At 33.6% G+C, this 23083-nt stretch overlaps 1 protein-coding gene and 1 pseudogene across 8 annotated transcripts in view; one reads left to right on the forward strand and one right to left on the reverse strand.

Annotated features, from left to right (window-relative positions):
- The window catches only part of RALYL (RALY RNA binding protein like), a 654354-nt gene that overhangs the window by 429452 nt on the left and 201819 nt on the right, over window positions 1-23083 (forward strand). The gene's annotated exons all lie outside the window — the stretch shown is intronic.
- On the reverse strand, window positions 9430-10151 carry LOC306654458 (proliferating cell nuclear antigen-like; annotated as a pseudogene). The gene has a single exon. The product of its transcript is annotated as a proliferating cell nuclear antigen-like (transcript).

Consider the following 23083-nt stretch of genomic DNA (forward strand, 5'->3'; position numbering starts at 1 on the left):
TAATCATACATGTACATAGGGTATGATGTCTGTCTCATTCCACCATCTTTCCTTCTCCCCCCCCCCCATTTCCCTCTACACACACACTTATTATAGTTTTTCAGATTTATGAAAACTCTACTAATGATCTTGTAAGACCTCCAGGGTCAGTTGTCATAGAAAATTTAAAAATTGATCCAGAAGAGAAGTTCACAAGCTATGAAACCTGCATTTCAAGGTGGGACTGCTTTTCTAGCTCTCTTAATATTCATTCAGCTTTTCTCTTCTTAAATATACTCATGTCTTTCAACTTTTGAAACTTTCCATGGATTCTCACTATTCTCAGGATAATTCCCAACTCCTTCTCACACCTCATCCTAGCCCTCATGATAGGAATGTGCCTTCCTTTCCTACTATGCCTCTGAAAAATTCCCTTCTTGTACTTTGTGCCAGATTTACACTACAGTGCATTTCAAGTCTTGATTAGTTTATGGATTGTATTTGACTAATCTAAAAAGAAAATTCGTTTTCAAGACAACCAAGGAAATGTGACTACTAACTGGATTTTTAATGATATTAAGATAATTATGAATGCTTTTAGACATGATGATAGTACTATAATTTTTGTTTGAGCAAAGAAATTTTACCCTTAAGTATGTGTGAGGAGACACTTTGAGAAAACATAAAGTAATGTCTGGGATTTGTTTTGAAATAATCTGGCTTTGGATAATAGATGAAACAGGATTGTGCTGAACTGATGATTCTTTACACTGCATGATGGATAGATGGTAATCAATATACTTATCTCTTAACTTTTGCATATAAAACTTTCTACAGTAAAAAAATAAGGAAAACCACAGGTCTTGACTAAGCCATCTGATTTAAGCTATTTTTCAGCTCTATCATCAAATGAGAGATCATGCTGAAAGGAACCATCTGGCAACAAAGAATGAAAAGCAATACTGGACCAATTTTTGCTTAATCTAGTATTTTCTGGAATATAGATGTGCTTGGTCTTAGCACAGTGAGAACCAGCAGTCACCCTCATAGCACATGCATGGGTTGACATTTGGATCTTTATGTGTTTTGTCAGTAAAACGGAGATAATAGAACTTTGATTCTGCCAAACATAGTTGGCTCTCTTCTTACATCAGGAATTGGCTCTGACACTCATATCCAGCTACCACAACATATTTTTGCATTGCTATGAAATACTTGGCTGTTTTTCTTTCTCTTGACTTGATGCTGTTTTTCTCTCCTGACTATATTGCTTATTTTTGAAAAGACAGTAGTAAAGATGTACTATCAAAAAAAGAAATTTTATCTTCATTTCTGTGAACAAACTCATATATATGTGCACACCACACAAACAAGTACACAACACACAGAAAAATGTTAACACTATGAACAAGAGTTTGGACCAGGATCTGAGGTTATAACGAGAATAGTGTACTATGGGAGCATAGTACACTATGCATTTTGAGAGACAGAATGGGATGGAAAGGTATTAAAAATGATGAAGAGCAATCCATCCTGGAAGATGTTTGTATCATTTGAAGAATTAAAAAAAACATCTTATCCTTGGGCCCCATCCGAAATCAAATGAATCAGAATTTGTGGGAATGGTGCCAACTCTCAGTATTTTAAAAAAAAATCTTCGCAGGTGACAATCATCTGAAGCAAGTATTGAGAATACTGAACCACAGCTTTGCAAGCATTTATTTCAGATCAAATAAAAATCTTTTCTTTACCCCCTTGCCTCCCTCTGCTCTCTTCTAGCTCTCTACTCTCAGATCTAGTAAGATGAAAATAAAGGCATTATAACACTAAAAGAAATGGCAAGTTGATGCTTGGAGTTTATTCATTTATTTGTTCTGCAAACATGAAACCCACCTTTCCAGATACTTTCTCCTCACTACTTCTAAATTTAAGGTATTTGTAGATATTTGTCTCTCTGTGTCTCCTTTCCCCCATCTACCTCTTTGGAAGAAAAAAAAAAAGCAGGTGATAACATCAGAAGATTATTTTATAGATTACTACCACTGCTTTTCACAGAGCTCTGTCTGACAAGATACAAACGCTCCTCAATGTGCGGCAGGGTTATAACATAATAAACTCATCAAGTTGAAAGTATCGTAAGTCAAAATGCATTCAATATTCCTAACCAACCAAACATCATAGCCCAACCTAGCTTACTGTAAATGTGCTCAGAACACTTGCATTAGCCTACAGTGGGGGAAAAAAATCATCTAACACAAAACCTATTTTATGATAAAATGTGGAATATCTCATAAACACACAGATGGGCATTTTGTAGACACAGTGGAATGTAAAAACACAAAACATGATATTAAACAAAGATGGCAGCACAGTACACTATAGAATATCAGTTGCTTACCCTCATGATCCTGTGGCTGAGTGGGAACTGTGACTTGCTTCTGCTGCCCAGCATCATCAGAGAGTACTATATTACATTTCCCTAGCCTGGGAGAAGATCAGATTTATAATCCAGCATACAATAACTGAATGCACATCACTTTGCACCACTGTAAAGTAAAAAAAAAAAATTGTCAAGCTGTCAAGCCATCATCAGGGGGAGCGGTCTATATATGATAACCACAAGTGTTCACTGAATAGTCACATGGTAGGTATAAGGGTTTCAAACATAATTAAGACCATATCACATATTATCCTTCAGTTCTCATTGGTACAGTAATAAACATTATGGCATGTGTCCAGAGGGAAAAAGTAATAAATTGAGCCTATAAATAAATTGAGCCAGTAAACTGAGTTAAAGAGAGAAGTATTTATGGAGTTTTTGAGTAAAGATCTTCAAGGACTAAAACTTGGGTGTATTTGTATATGCGTGTGGAAAGACAGAATTTAAAACAGATGAAACAGCTGGGGTAAAAACTCTGTGATTTAAAAGTTGAACCATAGTTTAGAGAATGATGTACTTAAGTGGAATTTCAATAATTATGCAAAGAAGACACTTAGGGTCAGTGCGTTAAGATAGCAAGTTCACTTACAAAGTTGCTATCTACACTTGGGTAATTACAATGAAGAGTAAATAGACAAACAGATTACTGAGATGCAGTTATAGATATATCTTGGTAAGTGGATGTGACAGAGAACTTAAAGATGCAAAGTAATTCTACTTATGATGATTGATACTAGAACCTGACTGGTAGTGGAATGAGAAAATACTGGAGTTGTTCAAGATCAGAAATGATCCAATATACCAGGGAAGTATATTTAAAAACTAACAAAATCAAACAACATAAAGTAATAAAAATGTAGATAATCAAAAGTCAGAGAGGGTTGGGTTGCATGCAGCTCAGTATTAGAACACTTGCCTAGCACGTGTGAAGCACTGGGTTTGATCCTCAGCACCACGTTAAAAAAATAAAGTTAAAAAAATGTTGCAAGATCTATTTTAATAAAGAGTCAGGGAAATTCATTGGCACATGAAATTTATTTGGCAGGAAAGCTGATGAAGGGTAAGTGACTTGTTCAACATCACATTCATCCATTCATTTTTATTTATTAATTCAATGAAAATTGAGGCCTATTTTGTTCATAGTACCAAGCTATGCAAGAAACACAAATAAAAATCAAACTCGGTCCTACACTTGGAGTTGTTCCAGTGTGGTGATAGAAAACTGGAATTTGAAGGCAGAACCTCCAGTCTGCTGTGGGTTTTGTCACACCACCCCTATTCTGTCCCATCTCACCAGGTTCACTTTGTGCACTTAAAACCAAAGGTAGGTAAAACAGCATTGTTCCTCTTTCACTAAATGTTGACATTATAGTGATCATGTATAGTTTTAGTGCTTGGACAAGGCCTCTTTGGCATTCCATGTTGGAAGACCCATGTGCTTCTGAGTCTATTTCTCATCAAGTCTGTTCACAGAAATTGTCAAAGATTCTTTATAGATTAATGTAGAATAGGTCAATTCGCCTTTTACAGTGCAACCCTTTTGTGAAGGGTCTGCTTCTATCATCAATGGAGGAGATGTGCCTAACTTTTATTCTGACTTCATTTTGTAGATGAATAAATGATAAATTCTCAAAAAAATTATGTGCTTGTTAAAAAAGCATGACTTCATTTATTTTTCATTAAACACTAAATGTTTCACTCTTTAATGTGTATCTCCATAAATAGAGCAGTTTGCAAACTAAAAGTATTCATTAAAACTGATTCTGTCTTTCACTCTCTTTATGTTCATCTTCCTTAATTTAGTCTCAAAACACCCCCAGGTGTTGACTCTGATTCTTGCTTGACACCAAAATTATGAGAGTGTTTTTTCACAGTACAGTTTCATTTTTTTTTTTTTTTTCACATTAGGTCATCTTCTCTGACTTTTTCCTGTTTTTAAAAAAAGATTTATTCTTCCAGATGAATTTCATAATTGCTTGCTCTATTTCTGTAAGGTACGTCATTGGGATTTTAATTGGAATTGCATTGAATCTGTATAGCACTTTAGGTAGTATGGCCATTTTGACAATATTAATTCTTCCTATCCAAGAACATGGAAGATCTTTCCATCTTCTAAGGTGTTCTTTAATTTCTTTCTTTAGTGTTGTATAGTTCTCATTGTAGAGGTCTTTCACCTCTTTTGTGAGATTGATTCCCAAGTATTTTATTTTTTTCGAGGCTATTTTGAATGGGGTGGTTTTCCTAATTTCTCTTTCTGAAGATTCATCACTTATGTATACAAATGCATTGGATTTATGAGCATTGATCTTGTAACCTGCTACTTTACTGAATTCACTTATGAGTTCTAAGAGTTTTCTGGTGGAATTTCCAGGTTCCTCTAAATATATAATCATGTCATCAGCGAACAGGGATAGTTTGAGTTCTTCTTTTCCAATTCGTATCCCTTTAATTTCTTTGGTTTGTCTAATTGCTCTGGCCAGAGTCTCAAGAACGATGTTGAATAGAAGTGGTGAAAGAGGTCATCCCTGCCTTGTTCCAGTTTTTAGGGGGAATGCTTTCAGTTTTTCACCATTTAGAATGATATTAGCCATGGGCTTAGCATAAATGACCTTTACAATGTTAAGGAATGTTCCCACTATCCCTATTTTTTCTAGTGTTTTGAGCATGAAGGGGTGCTGAATTTTATCAAATGCTTTTTCTGCATCTATTGAAATAATCATGTGATTCTTGACTTTAAGTCTATTAATATGGTGAATTACGTTTATTGATTTCCTGATGTTGAACCAACCTTGCATCCCTGGGATCTGGAAGAATAAGAAATCCAGAATAGCTAAAGCAATCCTTAGCAGGAAGAGTGAAACAGGGGGTATTGCAATACCAGATCTTCAACTCTACTACAAAGCAATAGTAACAAAAACGGCATGGTATTGGTACCAAAATAGAAAGGTAGATCAATGGTACAGAATAGAAGACACGGACACAAACCCAAATAAATACAATTTTCTCATACTAGACAAAGGTGCCAAAAATATGCAATGGAGAAAAGATAGCCTCTTCAACAAATGGTGCTGGGAGAATTGGAAATCCATATGCAACAGAATGAAACTAAACCCGTATCTCTCACCATGCACGAAACTCAACTCAAAATGGATTAAGGACCTCGGAATCAGACCAGAGACCCTGCAGATTATAGAAGAAAAAGTAGGTCCAAATCTTCACCTTGTTGGTCTAGGATCAGACTTCCTTAACAGGACTCCCATAGCACAAGAAATAAAAGCTAGAATCAACCACTGGGATAGATTCAAACTGAAAAGCTTTCTCTCAGCAAAGGAAACTATCAGCAATGCGAAGAAAGAGCCTACAGAGTGGGAGAATATCTTTGCCAATCATACTTCAGATAGAGCACTAATCTCCAGAATCTATAAAGAACTCAAAAAACTCCAAGAATTCAAATAATCCAGTCGACAAATGGGCTAAGGAAATGAATAGACACTTCACAGAAGAAGATCTACAAGCAATCAACAAACATATGGAAAAATGTTCAACATCTCTAGTAATAAGAGAAATGCAAATCAAAACCACCCTAAGATTCCATCTCACCCCAATTAGAATGGCGATTATCAAGAATACGAGCAACAACAGGTGTTGGCGAGGATGTGGGGAGAAAGGTACACTCATACATTGCTGGTGGGGCTGCAAATTAGTGCAGCCACTCTGGAAAGCAGTGTGGAGATTCCTTAGAAAACTTGGAATGGACCCTCCATTTGACCCAGCTATCCCACTCCTTGGCCTATACCCAAAGGACTTAAAATCAGCATACTACAGAGATACAGCCACATCAATGTTCATAGCTGCTCAATTCACAATAGCCAGACTGTGGAACCAACCTAGATGCCCTTCAATTGATGAGTGGATAAAGAAACTGTGGTATATATATACAATGGAATATTACTCAGCCATAAAGAATGATAAAATTATGGCATTTGCAGGCAAATGGATGAAATTGGAGAATATCATGCTAAGTGAGATAAGTCAATCTCAAAAAGCCAAAGGACGAATGATATCGCTAATAAGTGGAGGATGACACATAATGGGAGGGAGGGAAGGGTTAGTGTTAGGGTTAGAGTTAGGGTTAGGGAGGGGGGCAAGTATGGAGGAAGGAAGTACTGTATAGAGGGTAAAGAGGGGTGGGAGGGGTGGGGGGAAGGGAAAAAATAACAGAATGAATCAAACAACATTACTCTATGTAAATTTATGATTACACAAATGGTATGCCTTTATGCCATATACAAGCAGAGAAACAACATGTATCCCATTTGTTTACAATAAAAAATAAAAAATAAAAAAATAAAAGGCAAAAAACAAAAAAAATAAATAAAAAAGATTTAATTGACAAAAAAAAAAAAGATTTAAAAGAATTTTTTTTAAATTCATTTTCTTCCAACTCTTCCAATTTCTTCCTGATTGTGAGATCCTGGTCATGAACTTTCTGTCCAAGATCAGTTATAAGATCCTCCTTCTAAAATGTTCCTGGAGGACTCCAAAGCTCTTCTGTTTGTTTGTTCTTAATACTTTTCCCATTTAAGTATTTATTTATAATTCTTTCTGCCTGACAGTGAACTTATTTTGAACACAATGTTTATACACCAATTAACAATTCCCAATGACTGTCATTTCAGAAGGAACTTCAGGAAAGAAATATCAGAGAGCTCATATTTCTCAAAGTGATGAATATAGAAAAATGTGTGAGAATTTTCATAGTCTATTCACACCAAAAATTGTGTTTTCTGGAAATGTGTTCATGTAATTCTGTTGGACAGTTTTGCATAGACCTTATTTTACCAAGTTCACTAAGTTATCAAAAAAAGGCTATAGAATTTTTAGAATTAGAAAACGACTTAAAGGTTTAACAGTTTGAATATCTAATTTTTCATATGGTCAAACAGAGACCAACAGAAAAGTGGGGATTTTCTGTATTTATAGGTTCCAGTGGAGTATGTGTTTAGAGCCTGAATTTTCCATTTCCTTGTTCATGGGATATGCTTCAATTTCTACCCCATTTTCCAACAGCACTCCAAATGTCACATCTGCTCTCTCTGGTCTTCCTATTTCTTCTCTAGACTGAATCACACAGTCTGAATGATTACCAAGTGCTCTTATAAGTACTTCAAAGATAATTCTTACAATCATTATTTCATCAAGGCTGTTTAATTCTTGTGGACAAGACAATTCATCTTTTATTTCTAATATTGTTAGCAGATACAGCATACTCAATATATTTGTGTTAAAAAAAAAATGACTTCTGTTTGCCTGTTGGTATGCTCAGTGACTGTTTACTAGATTATTCATGAAATCCAAGACTATAGAATATTGTACAAGATTTTCTAAAAGTAAAAACAGTTTGATTTAAATTGATTTCTTTCATTTAGTCTTAATTAATTTTACTTAACATTTGATTATAAGAAGACTATCTCACTCCAATTAGAATGGCGATTATCAAGAATACAAGCAACAATAGGTGTTGGAGAGGATGTGGGGAAAAAGGTACACTCATACATTGCTGGTGGGGATGCAAATTAGTGCAGCCACTCTGGAAAGCAGTATGGAGATTCCTTAGAAAACTTGGAATGGACCTACCATTTGACCCAGCTATCCCACTCCTCAGCCTATACCCAAAGGACTTAAAATCAGCATACTACAGAGATACAGCCACATCAATGTTCATAGCTGCTCAATTCACAATAGCCAGACTTTGGAACCAACCTAGATGTCCTTCAATTGATGAATGGATAAAGAAACTGTGGTATATATATATAATATTCCATTATATATATTATATATATTCCATTATATATATTATATATATTCCATTATATATATATATATATATATATAATGGAATATTACTCAGCCATAAAGAATAATAAAATTATGGCATTTGCAGGCAAATGGATGAAATTGGAGAATATCATGCTAAGTGAGATAAGCCAATCTAAAAAATCCAAAAGATCTCACTGATAAGTGGATGATGACACGTAATGGGGGGTGGGAGGGGGGCAAGAATGGAGGAAGGAGGGATTGTATAGAAGGAAAAGAGAGGTGGGAGGGGTGGGGGGGGAAGGAAAAAAATAGCAGAATGAATCAAACATCATTACTCTATGTAAACGTATGAATATGCAAATGGTATGCTGTTACTCCATGTGCAACCAAAAACAACATGTATCCCATTTGTTTACAATAAAAAAATAAATTAAAAAAAATAAAAATAAGAAAAAAAACCAAAAGTTAATAATAATAAACTATTGGTGGTGTTTTCTAAAAAAAAAAAAGAAGACTATATATAGTCACATATATATGTATACACACACACACACATATATATACCAATGTTTCAGATGTAAAAAAAATTAGGAAAACATAAAATTTAGTACTGTTTACTTTTAAGTAGCTTGAGTCCTTAAAAATATAAATATGTTCTGTTGAATTATAACAATGAAGGTTTTTAAAAATATAAAACCATAACAAGAAAGATTTATTTTACTGCCAATTTCAAATAATTTGAGAAATTTATTTTATCCTGAAAATTTATTTCAATTTCACCCAACAATTTTTTCCATGAACCTTCTTAGATATGTTCATTAAAATTTTAATTAAATGTAACTTTGGATAATTTAGATGGTTTCAGACATTAGTTTGAATATTTTCTTTTTTTGAAAATTCATATTGAATGTAACCAATTTCAATACTGGTTTTCCAAAAGTTTTTAAATAATTTGTTTTCTAAGTAAGGGCAGAAAGAAGTATTTCTAGGTTAACAAGACCAGACTTTACTTTGTATTTTATTCTTAAAGTATATAAAATGGAGGGAAAAAATAGGTTATTTACAGAAAACATTATCTACATATGTACTCAGTTACAAATTTGATGACATAAAAGACTTTCAGTTTACGATGGCATCTCAGAAGCAGTGTTCAAAGAGCTTATTCGTATTTCCTCAGAATTTAAGAATACCTAAGCTCCTTCTTCATTCTTGATCTTGGGAACTAGATAGTACTTAAAATGTGCCATGTCAGCAATTTTATACTCTAATAGGGGTACGTCTGCAGACATACCTCAGTACTGCAGCAGAGTGGAGCGACTTTTGTAAAGAGGTTGAGGTACCCCAGGGCAAAAGTTAGCCAAACTAGCTCATTCATCTCCATGGTGACAGCTTCCTCCTCTTTCATTTTTGTGACAACTTAATGGTTCCATTTTCAAGTTCTCGACTTGCAGAAAATTTCACTCCATCTTCTGCACAGGGTATTACAACGGCATCTCCATTATGTCTGAGGTCTCGGTGATATGTACCTATTCATCAGAAGGCATCTTTAACACACAGCTGTACCCTTATTCTGGAATTCCAAGTTGTGCAGCATCTAAATCCATTAATTTCATTTCATAGTCTGAAACTTTCTCTTGATTTGGTGCTTCAAATACCAGTGTCAAGGTGTCCACATTATCTTTAGCTCTCAATGGAATGATGTCTTCATTGCTAGCACATGGTAGTGGTGTGGACTTGCTGGTTGAGGTTCACCTCCATGGCCAGGTGGCAGTCTCAGTGGTACCTGTGGAAGCCCTCAGAGTGCAGGGGATGCTGCACTGAGGAGATGTGGGATGAGTCCATACTCTGCAGGTTTGCCAGAGCTGATGTCCCAGCAAAATTCATGCAAGAATGGTATGTAGATGCATATCATCCTTGCATGGGGGCCATGCTGATCCTGTCTTGTTCCAACTTTAGTATATGTGCTACTGAAGTTAGCACAATAACTTATTTTAATAGAGGCTTACCAAAGGCCCTTAAGTAGGGGAACAGAATGGATTATATCTGACTTGCCAAATATTCCTTTATAATTTGCTTTAAAAATTACCACCCAAACCTCGGGATTCAAAACCAAAGTACAGATGCTAATTTATAAACTGATATTTGACTTATGAAACCAACATTTGATATTATTCATGCCTCAAATATTAATAGTATCAAATTCAAATATCAGTTTTCCTCCAAAAAGTCAACTTGGTCTACTCTGTGGAATCCCTCATTATTCTGTGTTTTAATCACTTTTTTAAAAAGTCTGACTTTGGGGGCATGGTGATATTAAGAGATACTATTTTTAAATTCTTTACTTGAAAGAATATTTTCTCCTTTGGAATTTTTCTGATCCAAGAAATTCCAAAGTCTAGGAATCACTGATGTAGAGATATGGAAAGTAAATTTGGGTTGCTTGTACTATGACAGTATTAGAAGTGTAGCTCATTCCTTCCTCCAAATAGTTCCTGTGATTTTATAGATGTCCATATGGTAGAAATAGGTTTTAGTTTGTGGCTTGCATGCAGATGTGCAGAGCTTGATTGTAGGCATAACATTCTTAATGGATTTTTTATGAGGTGTTGCAACCCAAACCATGTTCTAACACTCCCAGTATACTCTCAGACCCCATATCCCAAATAGCATTTAGTCAAGTGAGTCAACTAATCTGTATCCATGATTCCAAGATTTCAATGTAATTATGCTTCATAGATGACACTTAGTGTTCCCCCCAAATCCTAAAACAGCATTATGGATTCCAGGAAGCTAAAATAATAGCTAGTCATGCAATGATTATGCCTCAATAACTATCAAGGACCTTCTGTGCTCAAAGTTATGAGGGAACACAGGAGGGAATGTAGAAGTCATAGCCTCTCAAAATGTTTTCAGCTCCCTAGATGTGATTACATATACATGTATAAGTGTAACACATTCTTACCATTTAGAGAAAGAAATAAGGGATTAAAGGACTAAAGAAGCAGATTCCATCAAGGCAGAGCCATTTGTGTTAAGCCTTCAAGGCTTACTTGTTTATCTTTAGCTGTCAATATCCTGTATAAAATAAACTATGATCTTGGATTGTCCTTGATTAAATAGACTAATAAAGAGTTAAAATTGTTACATTTGTAAAATGCATTATGAATAGCATGGTTGTTTTCAGATAGAATTAATTATAGATTATAGATTATACAAACAGTTAAATCTGGTAAACACAGTACTTAGGATCTTTAAAAAGAAATAAAAGAAAGCATGATAAAGGGAAGATAAGAAACTCTATGTTATAATATCAAGAATAAAATAATTTGCCTATTTCTTAATGACCACAGCAAAATATGTTTTTCAAAGACTTTTTGAGTCAGAAAAGTGTGCCTATAACATAATCTAACAATTTAAAGCAGTGATAAACCTAGAAATAGAAAAGAATAAAAATTGTTTCTGAATAGAAAATGCTTAAGACCAGCAGTATTTATTGATATTTTGTGCAATAAAAGAAAATAAAAAATGCAATTACCTCAGCTATTTTCTCAGTTGAACTTGCTTTTAAGGAAAACTTCTTAGAGTAATGGCTAACCTGGCTCCCACACAAGATGACTTTTTATGACATTTTCAGTGTACCTTCAATGCATGTACTTTTGGTCTAAATTATTAGCCTGGACTATTCTCCCTTTACCCACTTCAGACAGCGTTTTTCAAGAAATAAACACGTACAGAAAAAGTGGAAAATAAAACCACTTTCTATTTCTTCATTTATAGGAGGTTAGACTTCTTTGGATTGCTGGAGCTATAGATTTTTCAGGATGCATGCTTCAGAGGGAAGTCAAGTGATATTACTTTTCTTTTAAATTACCACCAAACTGAAAGAAGTCATTAGTTCTAAATTTCAAATTCCTCCTATATCTTAAGTTATGCAAAAGTGCCTTGCTGTTTCCACTTTTTCAAATTGTCTGTATGAGAATGAACAACTCTTGATTACCAGGGCTAAATTGTCAGCTTTTTGAAGTATTTCCTATGCAAAGGACCTTCTGTGCCCTGCATAGTATAGAATTTTTAAACCCAAATAACAGGTGTAGGATTTAAGTAGAATTTAAAAGGAGGTGAGAAAAATTATTTCAATCTATTTCATCAGAATTCTTTCTTGAGTCTTTTACTTCCACATTTCCTGCAGAAAGCTAATGTTGAACTAGCAATAGTGCATACAAGATGTAACAGTAATAATTGTCATCCACCAAATACATGACACTTGGGTCATGTCACTGTGCTGGGAAGATCTGATGGTTCATTTGTTTAATACTTATGGAACACTCACTATGCATTTATGCATAAATGCATAGTGAGTATGCATAGTATGGAAGGAATTAGGAAAAAGGAGATCTCTGCTCTCAAGGAAATACATTTCATGCCTCACCCTTCCCAGTGTCCTCTCCTCTGCTGAATGTTATGGATGTGTACTCATATCCATGGAAAGCACCAGAAATGGAAAAAATACTTGAGTGAAAATGACAATAATTAATTCACTAAAATGATTGTGTTAACTTATTTATTGATGGGAATGGGCTTTATACAAATGGATGATTAAAATATTTTAAAGTCTCATGCTTTAAATATCCTGGAGTATAAGACTTTGTAGTAACTCACTGCTTCATATTGGCAAGTGTCTTCATTACATGCAATAAAGACTTGAGATACAGAGTATTGCAATGATGCAAAAATGTGTTGCATAATCAGCAAAATAATTGAACCTAAATGTCCTACTGGGTTTATTTGAAATATTCTACACAAACATTTTTAAACTTTTTTATTTTCTGCAAAATTCTGTGATATTTTATTGTTTTAGGTATTCTTTAACTTGCCAATTGCAACTTGAGCACATTTGCGTCACTGAATGTATTATTGTAATACTCATGTTATCCAGCAACAGAGATTCTCCGACTTTCATTTTCATTTCCCATTCTTTCAATACATTTTTGCTCAGCTCATTTTTTTTTTGGCACTTGACAAATGGAAAAATATGAGAAACATAATAAATTCATATAAGTTAATTATACTTTTATTGGAATCAAGAAAATAAAAAGCATGAAGATGGATTCATGAATGCTCAGGGTATTTCATTTTTTAACTCCTCCCTTAAGTTGCCATTGATTCACTGAGATGCATTTCTGTTCCTCATACTTTTTTTGTCTTTTTCTTTAATTTCAGAGTTCATATTTGTAATATAGTACAATTATGGATAAACCTTGCATTTGTTTTTTAAATAAGTAGCACTTATTTTATAGTATTTATTTTGAAGAGATCTTGGAATCCATCATTTAAGAATGATAGGTAACAAAATAAAAATGAAGAAAAATAAGTATACAGCGATAAAATCATCTCAAAATATAATAAAAAGCTATAGTAATTAAAATAATAGGGTACCCTCATAAAAACTAACCTATAGAGGAAAGGAACATTCAGAATAGATAACTCAGGAGTAAACTACACATTTATCATCAATTAAAGTGTGCCAAGAACACAGAGGAAAGGACAGTCTTGAATAAGTGGTGCTGGGAAAACTCAATATCTACATACAAGAGAAAGAAATTGGACTCTATCTCACCCCGTATGCAAAAATCAACTCAAAATGGATTAGAGACTTAGCTGTGAGACCTAAAACAAGAAAATATAAGGGAGAGTTTTGTGACATTGATCCAGGCAATGATTTTCTGTATATGACCCGAAAAGCACAGGCAGCAAAAGCAAAAACAGAAAATGGGATTGCCTCAAACCAAAAAGCTTCTGTAGTGCAAAAGAAACAACAAAAGGAAAAGACACTTACAGAATGGGGAAAAAAAAATGTTTGCAAACAACATATCCAATAATGGGTTAATATCTGAAATATACAAGGACCTCAAACAACCTAACAGCAAAAAAAAAAAAAAAAAAAGAAAGAAAGAAAGAAAGAAAAGAAAGTTAAAAATGAGTGAAGGATCTGAAAAGGCATTTCTCAAAAGACATGCAATGGCCTAAAAGTATGTGGAAAAAAAACTCAAAATAGCTAATCATCATGGAAATGCAAATTAAACACAATGAAACATTTCCTTACACATGTTATAATGGATACTATCAAAAAGACAAAGGAGAACAAGACTTGGTAAGTATGGGAAGAAAAGGAAACCCTTTTACCCTATTGGCAGGAATGCAAATTCTTGTGCCCAAAATATAGTAAATGATATGGAAGTTCCCTAAAACCCTAAAAATAGGACTATATAGAGCTACCAATCCCATAACTGGGTAATTGCCACAAAGGAAATGAAATCAGCATTCAGAGACTATTCACACCATGTTCATTGCAGTATTATTCATAATGACAAAATATGAGTAGACCTGTGTCTATCACTAAATGAATGAATAAAGAAAATGATAAATATACATATATATATTATAATACTATACATAAATATTTATATTTAGAAAACATTTATTTATGCACACACACACACACAGGAAAAGATTTAACCTTTAAAAAAAAGAATGAATTTTTTTCATTTACAATAATATGGATGAACCTAGATTATGTGATGCTAAGTGAAATAAGCCAGGCACAAAAAGACAAAGGAAATCTTAAAAAGTCAAAGTCATAAAAACAGAGAGCAGAATGGTATTGCCAGGGGCTGAGAGGTGGGAAAATGAAATGTTGGTCAAAGGATAGGAAGTTTCAGTTATGTGGATTAAGTTCTGGGGATCTAATATACTGCAGGGTTAATGTGCTTAATAATACTGTATTATTTACTTGGAATGTGCTAGGAGAGTACATCTTAAATATTATTGCCCCCAAAAAGGTAATATATGAGGTGGTGGACATGTTAGTCTGTGATGTTCATTTCACAATGTTTATTTTTATCAAAACATCCTGTTGAACATCTTAGAGATATACAGCTTTATTTGCAAATTACCTCAATAAAGTGAGAAAATATTTGAAAACAAAAAAAAGATGATGAAGGAAAAAATTAATTACTAGTGTAAAAGAACAAGGTTTTATAAGTCATCTGGCTCTCTCATATAACTAACATAAAAGTAGGAATCAGTCTTTAAGTCCTATGGCCAAAAATTAAATAATTAGAACAAATACATCAAATGAAGAGGAGAAAGTGGATATAAATTCTGGTTGACTTGTGAGAATCCAGATTTTAGAGAAAACATCTGTTACTTCATTCTTTTTAAGAAATTTATCACTGAAGCAAAGTCATAGAAATGTGAATGCACAGTGAGAAAAATGACATAACTGCTTTAGAATGGCGTGATTGATAAAACTCTTATCTTTGTAACAGTGATTTTTTTTTGAGGTTTGGAGAAAAAGAAATCTAGCCTCTGTAAGCATTTTGTAGTTATAACATTTTACAGACAAGTCAAAGCACTGTTTGGAGAATTTCCACATGGTTGGTATTTATTAAACCTAAAAGTTAAAATTGCTTTCTTCAGTTTTATTGGAGTACAAACATTTTCTGTTATTTGTCAAGATAACTTTATAAGATATCTAGAGATGATAAATGGACTTGTGATGAACTACTACTGAAGAAAAGCCAAAGGGACTTTGGTTCCTGTCAAGTATAAAGCATGGAATTCTGGATGACACCAAGTGGTTTTTTTCTTCATCTATCTCTCTGGAGATTGAATCTGGGGCATTCTAGCCATGTTTGGCTAGCTGAAAGTATAAACTATGCTTTAGCTCTCAAAATCTCTTTGCTAGAAGATAATTAAACTATGCATTTTAATAAGAATAGTTTATTTTCATCATTAAGTAGTTGAACTGAGAATGAATTGAGAAAGAATATAATAAGATTCAAAAATGAAGAGTAAGACTTCCACATCATTATCTGATTATTTTCCTAAGGAACTAAGTACAGCCCCATTTAATTTAAGGGAGATGAATTGAGCACCTCCCATGTGGCTGGACTTTCTTCCTCCCCTCCCAGTGTTGTGGGAAGGTGGTGAAGCCTATAAAGAAGGCTGCTTCTGGTGCCATGAGAACCACAGAAGAGAGCACGTCTAGCTACCTGGAGGAAAGATAAGAAAAGGACATTACAGGCAGAGAGAAAGCACACCCAAAACAAGTTAAAATCACTGGAGGAGGAAACATTCCAAGCTTTCTCCTGTGAATGGATGTGTAATTCCTAAACAAGAGCAAAATATTAGCAAATCAAATGCAGTTATTCATAAAAAGGGTAAAACATCATGATCACATTGGGAATGTTCTAGAAATGCAGATCTGAAAAAAAAATCCTCCATCAGTAGATGCAGCAAATGCATCTGACCAGATTCAGTATCCAATTATGATAAAACCTGTTGGAGAACTAGACGAGAACATCCTGTAGATAACAAGAAGCTTCTGAAAATAAACATATGCACATAAGCACATGGTATTTAGCGATGAATGATTGAAACTCTTTGCTCTGAAATCAAGAGTGAGAAAAATATATTCAGTCTCACCACTAACATTCAGTATTACACTGGAGGTCATAATCATTGCAGAGAGGAATAAAAACTACCTTTTTTTACATATCACTTGATTGAATACATAGAAAATATAAAGCAATAGAGTCCATATTAATCAATTATAATTAGTTAAGCAATCCACAAGATCAAAGTATAGTCATTTTTCTTTCTATCTATATATCGGGAATAGCAAATTAAAATACAGAAAATAAAATTTTAAATGGATGTCTTATAAAATGTCATTATAAAATTCCAATATTTCAGACAGAATAAATCTAATGAAAAATTGGGAAGATCTCTCTCCTGAAACCTCCAAAATCTGCTCATGGATTTGAAGACTTAAGATATCAAACCTTATCAAATTAATCTATAGATCCAATATAATTCTAATAAAATTTCAATACTCTTTTAAATCAAAAATGATGATTTTTTTTCTAAAATTTAATGTGGAAATACAAAGGAGTGAGAATAAGAAAACAATCATGAAGTAATAAAAAAGTAGACTTAACATGACTAGACATCAAGACTTATTATAAAGCCACAATAATTAAGCAGTGCAAGAGTAGTATAAGAATAAACCAATAGACTAAGGGTAGTGAATGTAGAATCCAGAAATAAATTGATGCATATATGGTCAGTTGATTAGAAACAAAAGTGATATTACAAATGGTGAAAGGATGGTCTTTGTGAGTCCATTGGTTCTCCCTACAGAAAGCAATGATCTTGAGCCCTCACCACATACCATACATAAATATTAATCACAATTTGTTTGGAAATCAAAGTACACAATTATTGAGCTTCTAAAAGTAATCATAAAAACATATTTTCATTATGTTGGTGAGGGCAAAGTTTTCTCAAAGATGCAAAAATAATATCCATAGGAGAAAAAAAATGAAAACATGTACCTCATTAAAAATAAGAACTTTGGTTTATGAAATGCATTATTCAGAGAGTCAAGAGAAAACAACAGTGTGAAAGAAGATATGTAAATATCCAAGGGACCCTTATCCAGAATTTGTAAAGAATTCCTACAAGCTAAGTAAATGGAACAGGCACACACGCAAGCACACATTCACTCACGCACACTCTCACACATACACACCACAGAAAACTCAACAAGGAAATGAGGAAAACCTTGAAAAAGCACGTAAGAAACAAGAAAATACATATGACCAAAACGCCAATGGTATTCAACCTCAGTAGTCAATAAGGAAATGCAAAATAAAACTAGAGTGATATCCCAGTAAATACACACCAAAAAGAAAATATACTGACAAGCATTAGCAAAATATGTAGAAGAAGTAGAAGTTTTACACACTGCTAATGCAAATGGATATTTTATCAGTCTTTGGAAAACATAAAACTATAACAATCAAGGCAAGGTCTTTCCAGTTTCTGCTAAGGCTTATTGTATAATACCTTATAAATTGATAATTCTATACTCAATAAAAATACTCTAAAAAATGAATACACATACTTACCAAGGATGATAAATGACAACTCTATCCATAACCTTCAATTTCTAATAGCCTCAAACTAGAAACCATCCAAAAGGCCATTAATAATAGAATGGACAAATGAATTTTGGTACGTTGATATAACAAATACTATATACATATGAAAATAGCTAGTCAGTTGTGGCAACCATCAATATTCTGGTATATCAGACAAATAATTTTGAGCAAAAATAAAGCCAAACAACAGAGTAAATGGTATGATTGTATTTATATAAAATTCAAACAGGGATACAACTTATTTGTGGTGTTATTAGTTTGAATATTCTAATTTTAGGAAGGAAAAGGAAGGTGTCAATTTCTCCTTCTTGGTACTAGTTATATAATGTGTTCACTTTTAAACGTTTTAAGCTTGATGTTTAATGCTTCTCTATGTTTATTGTATTTCAATATAAATTTTACTTGCATGAGTACCACACAGAAAAGTCTGGGACTTCAATAATTGTCTTCCCAGTTGAAGTTATAAACTCCTCCCCCACCCCGCCCCCAGGGATTAAACACGGGTCCAGTGCATGATAAGCAGACTCTACCACTAAGCTATGTCTCCGACCCTGAAGTTGTGAATTGTTTTTGAACAGAGACTGATTCATACTTCTTGTTATCTCATGCAACCCATTGGTTTTATTCTCATAGATTTAATTAATTCAACAGGAGCCATTAAATACATCATGCATTGCTTAAAGATGGAAATAAAGTCTGAGGAACCAATGCAGGACTGTTCCAAGACATTCAAACCTAATGAAATTTTCCTACTTGGATTTTTTTTTTTTTTTTTTTTTTTGGTATGTTGACTCCTTATTTCTTCTATTTTCTCCTATTTTCTGCTAACAGTTTTAACTTTTTATGTCAATAGTTGGTATTCTATCCCTGTACCACCTTTGGAATTTAAGAACAGACAACTTTCTAGTTTCACAAATCCAAAGATAGAGAGGATTTTACCCTAGGAAGGATCATGCTCAGAGTTCCACCTATACCTGATTTAGATTATTTAGATGATGATATTTCAGACTTTTGAAGTAATGAGAGAATAAGAGATTTTGAACTTTGATGCTTTAGTGGGTTAAGAATTCTGGAGATATATTTTGTATATAATGAACATGAATGAGTATTTAGAAGCCAGAGCACACACTATGGTAGACAGAATAATTGCCTCTCTAAGATGTCCACATCCTAATCTCTTTACCATATATGGCAAAAAAAGGTTTTGCAGATGTGGTGTGATTAAACTAAGCACCTTAAAATTTGGAAAGTATCCTGGATTTCTCAGGTGCATTAATGCAATCACTGATTACAGAAAAACAGAAGGATCCTTGTAACAGAAAGACACAAACAAGAAAAAGAAGAAATGGTGATGGATTCCAGTGGTGAGAATGACACACTTTGAATATAGAGGAAGGGCCATGAGACAGGAAGGCAGGTTGCCTCTAGATTTTGGAAAGGGCAAGGAAACACATTCTCCAATGAATTTTCCATAAAGAATGTAGGCTAACCAATACCTCATTTTAAACTTATAACTTCCTGGATTATGAGAGTGAATTTGTATTGTTTTAGGCCACTAATTGCATGGTAATTTTAATAGCAGAAAGACTAATACATTCATTCATTTCATAAATATTTGAAAAGCAAGTAGTATATCTCAGATATTGGTGGTTGCTGGAAATAAATTAAAAATGTAAAAAGGAGGGAATACTTCCAAACTCATCTTATGAGGCCAGCATTAGTATGATACCAAAGCCAGGAAAGGGCACGACAAGAAAAGAAAAATACAGGCTTATATTCTTGATGAACATAGATGTAAAAATTCTCAAAAAAAATGCTAGCAAATTGAATTCAACAACGCTTAAAAGGATTCATCATGATTTATCTCTAGTATATAACAAGAGTTCAACATACATAAATCAATAAGTGTGATTCTCCATATTAACAAACTGAAAAACAAATATATGATCATCTCAACAGATGCAGAAAAAAATCAACAACCATGATAATTAAAAATAACTCTCAATAAATTAGGTATTAAAGTAATATACCCCAACACAATAAAGGGTGTATATGACAAACCCACAAATAACATTTTGCTTAATGGTAAACAGTTGAAAGCTTTTCCTTTAAGATCAAGAACAAGAACTGTCACCACTTCTATGCAACATAGTACTCTAAGTCTTAGCTAGAGCAATTAAGCATGAAAAGAAAAGGTACTCAACTAGGGAAGGAAGAAATTAAATTTTCTCTGTGTGCTAATGATATGATCTTACATATTTACAAAATCCTAAACATTCCACCCAAAATATGTTAGAACTGATAAATGAATTCAGTGAAATGGCAGGATAAAAAAAGTCAACATACAAAAATCAGTAGTGTACTATTCACTAACAGCAAACTATCCAAAAAAAAATTAAGAATACAACCCATTTATAATTATATGAAAAATATATACTCTGGAGTAAATTTAACCAAGGTGGTGAAAGATTTGTACACTGAAAACTATAAAACACGAAAGAAGTTGAAGATGACACAGATAAATGGAAAGATAATCCATGTTCATAGATTGGAAGAATTAATATTGTTAAAATGTCCATATACCCAAAGCAATGTACAATTTCAATAGAATTTCTATCAAAATCCCTATGGAATTTTTCTCAGAAATAGAAAAACACAGTTCTTTAATTTGTAGGGAATCACAAAAGACCTCGAATAGCTAATTTGCTTTTAAGCAAAAGGAAAAATGGTGGAGGCATCCTGCTACTTAATTTCAAAATATATTGCAAATCTATGCTATTCAAAATAGCGTGGAACTGGCATAAAGACAGACATCTTGACTGTTATTCATCTTTTTAGTCACTGTGACCAAAATACTTAACAAGAACAACTTAGACCAGAGATTTATTTTGGCAGATGGTTTCAGAGGATTCATTTCATGGTCAGCTGACTCCAAGGCAGAAACATCATGGCAGAAGGGCACAGCAGAGAAAGCTTCTCAGCTCATGGCAGCCAGGAAGCATAGAGAGAGCGGGTGGGAAGGGGTCAGAAAGAAGATTAAACCCTTCCAGGGCATTCTTCAAGTGACCTATTTCCTCCAGCTAGATTCCACCTCACTGTAGGTCCCACCTCCTTTCAGGCCCCTCCTTCCAGCAGTTCATCAAATGGATTAATCCACTGATGATGTCAGAGCCCTCATGATTCAATCATTGCCTAAAAACCCCACCTCTGAATCTTCCTTTGTAGGGGACCATGCTTTCAACACATGAGATTTGGGGCACTATTCTAGATCCAAACCATGCTTAATGTATTATTTTCTTCTTGTATGATCTCATCTAGCTAGAAACACTGAAATAGATATATATCCCAGTGCACATATTTTTGCGCATGTTCAATTGCATATGCTTTTTAAACATCTACATGGGAAAATATAGTAATAACAACTAATGATTATGCTAGTCACTGTTTTAAGCACTTTTTATATATGAAATCATTCAATTCTTACAAAAGTCCAGCGAGTATGTAATAGATGAAGAAACATTTCCAGGTGAGGTAAGTGTGATATGGAACTATAAAGCAATCTAACCAAGGTCACGCAGCTAGTAAGTGGCAGAACTGAAATTCAAATAAACTGACAGAGTCTGGCTCCAGACTTGAATTTTTAAACCACCACTTTTATAGCAGTTATAGAATTTGAATCTGCAGTTTTACACAGATATTTGATGTATAAAAATGGATTTGGAAATGAAGAGTGGGAAAGAGTGGCATAGAAATCAAGTAATGAACTTTTCAGGAAAAACATAATAATGTCAGGTATTGGATAATGTTGAACAGAAGGGTAATTAACCAAAATGCTTTGATTTGATCTTCTCATGAATTCCTATTTTCTTCAGCCACATTTGTGAAACACCGTTTCTGTGTAATGTGTTGGGCCTTTGCACAGTCTTTCAAGAGTTTTCAGTATATTCAGGCAGCTATCACTAACCCCTTCATGTTATGGTCACCAACTCTCATATTTTGGCTTTTGTTTTTATAATATCTTCTAAGACAGAGACAATTCATTCTGCTTCCTCTAAAATTTCCCAAAATACTGCGTTCAGTTATACATAGGTAATTAAGGCTTGTCATATATTTATTGACATATTACAAAGTCATCTATCACCACAGATGCCACTTCAGCAAAACTGGAACCATCATTTAGTGTCAGGGTACAAGAAACATCCAACCCTTTTTACAAAAATACATAGTTCAACTAACAGTTTTAGTAAAACATTCTTTTGAAAACTTTAGAATCCACATCATATCCATTATAAATAGAATTTCAAGGTAAAGATCATCACTATTTTTATCTGTCTCTTGTAACTTGTACAAGTATGTCCTTAATAACTAAATGTTGCATGAAGCAAAGAGGTATAGAATTCTATTGACTAATATTTTTGTCTTAATTTGAGTAATGAACATTTGTTAGGACTGTATGAGTTGGTAACAACCTCAGCACAAGAATGGCTTTTGTCAACATTTTTTTTGAATATGGATGAAATCTTATCATTTTGTTCTTACATCAGTTATTTCCTCTGAAATTTTCACCAATTTCAGTAATTTTCTAATAATCATGGTCACCTGTGACTATATTCTTTAAACAATTCTCCCAGAGTCTCAGAGAAGAGTGGACTCTTCACTCTTAAGGGCTTTATTTTATACCCTCTCACAGGACCACAAAATTAATTTCAGAGAACCTATATGTGAACTTACAGAATATGTTCACTTATGGGGTCACTTGACTAATATCTGTATTCTCCACTAAAACAAAAACTACACGAGCAACCATGTCTATTTTTGGTCACCATTACACCAACCA

The sequence above is a fragment of the Sciurus vulgaris genome, assembly GCF_902686455.1.
Source record: "Sciurus vulgaris genome assembly, chromosome: 1".
NCBI lineage: Eukaryota > Metazoa > Chordata > Mammalia > Rodentia > Sciuridae > Sciurus > Sciurus vulgaris.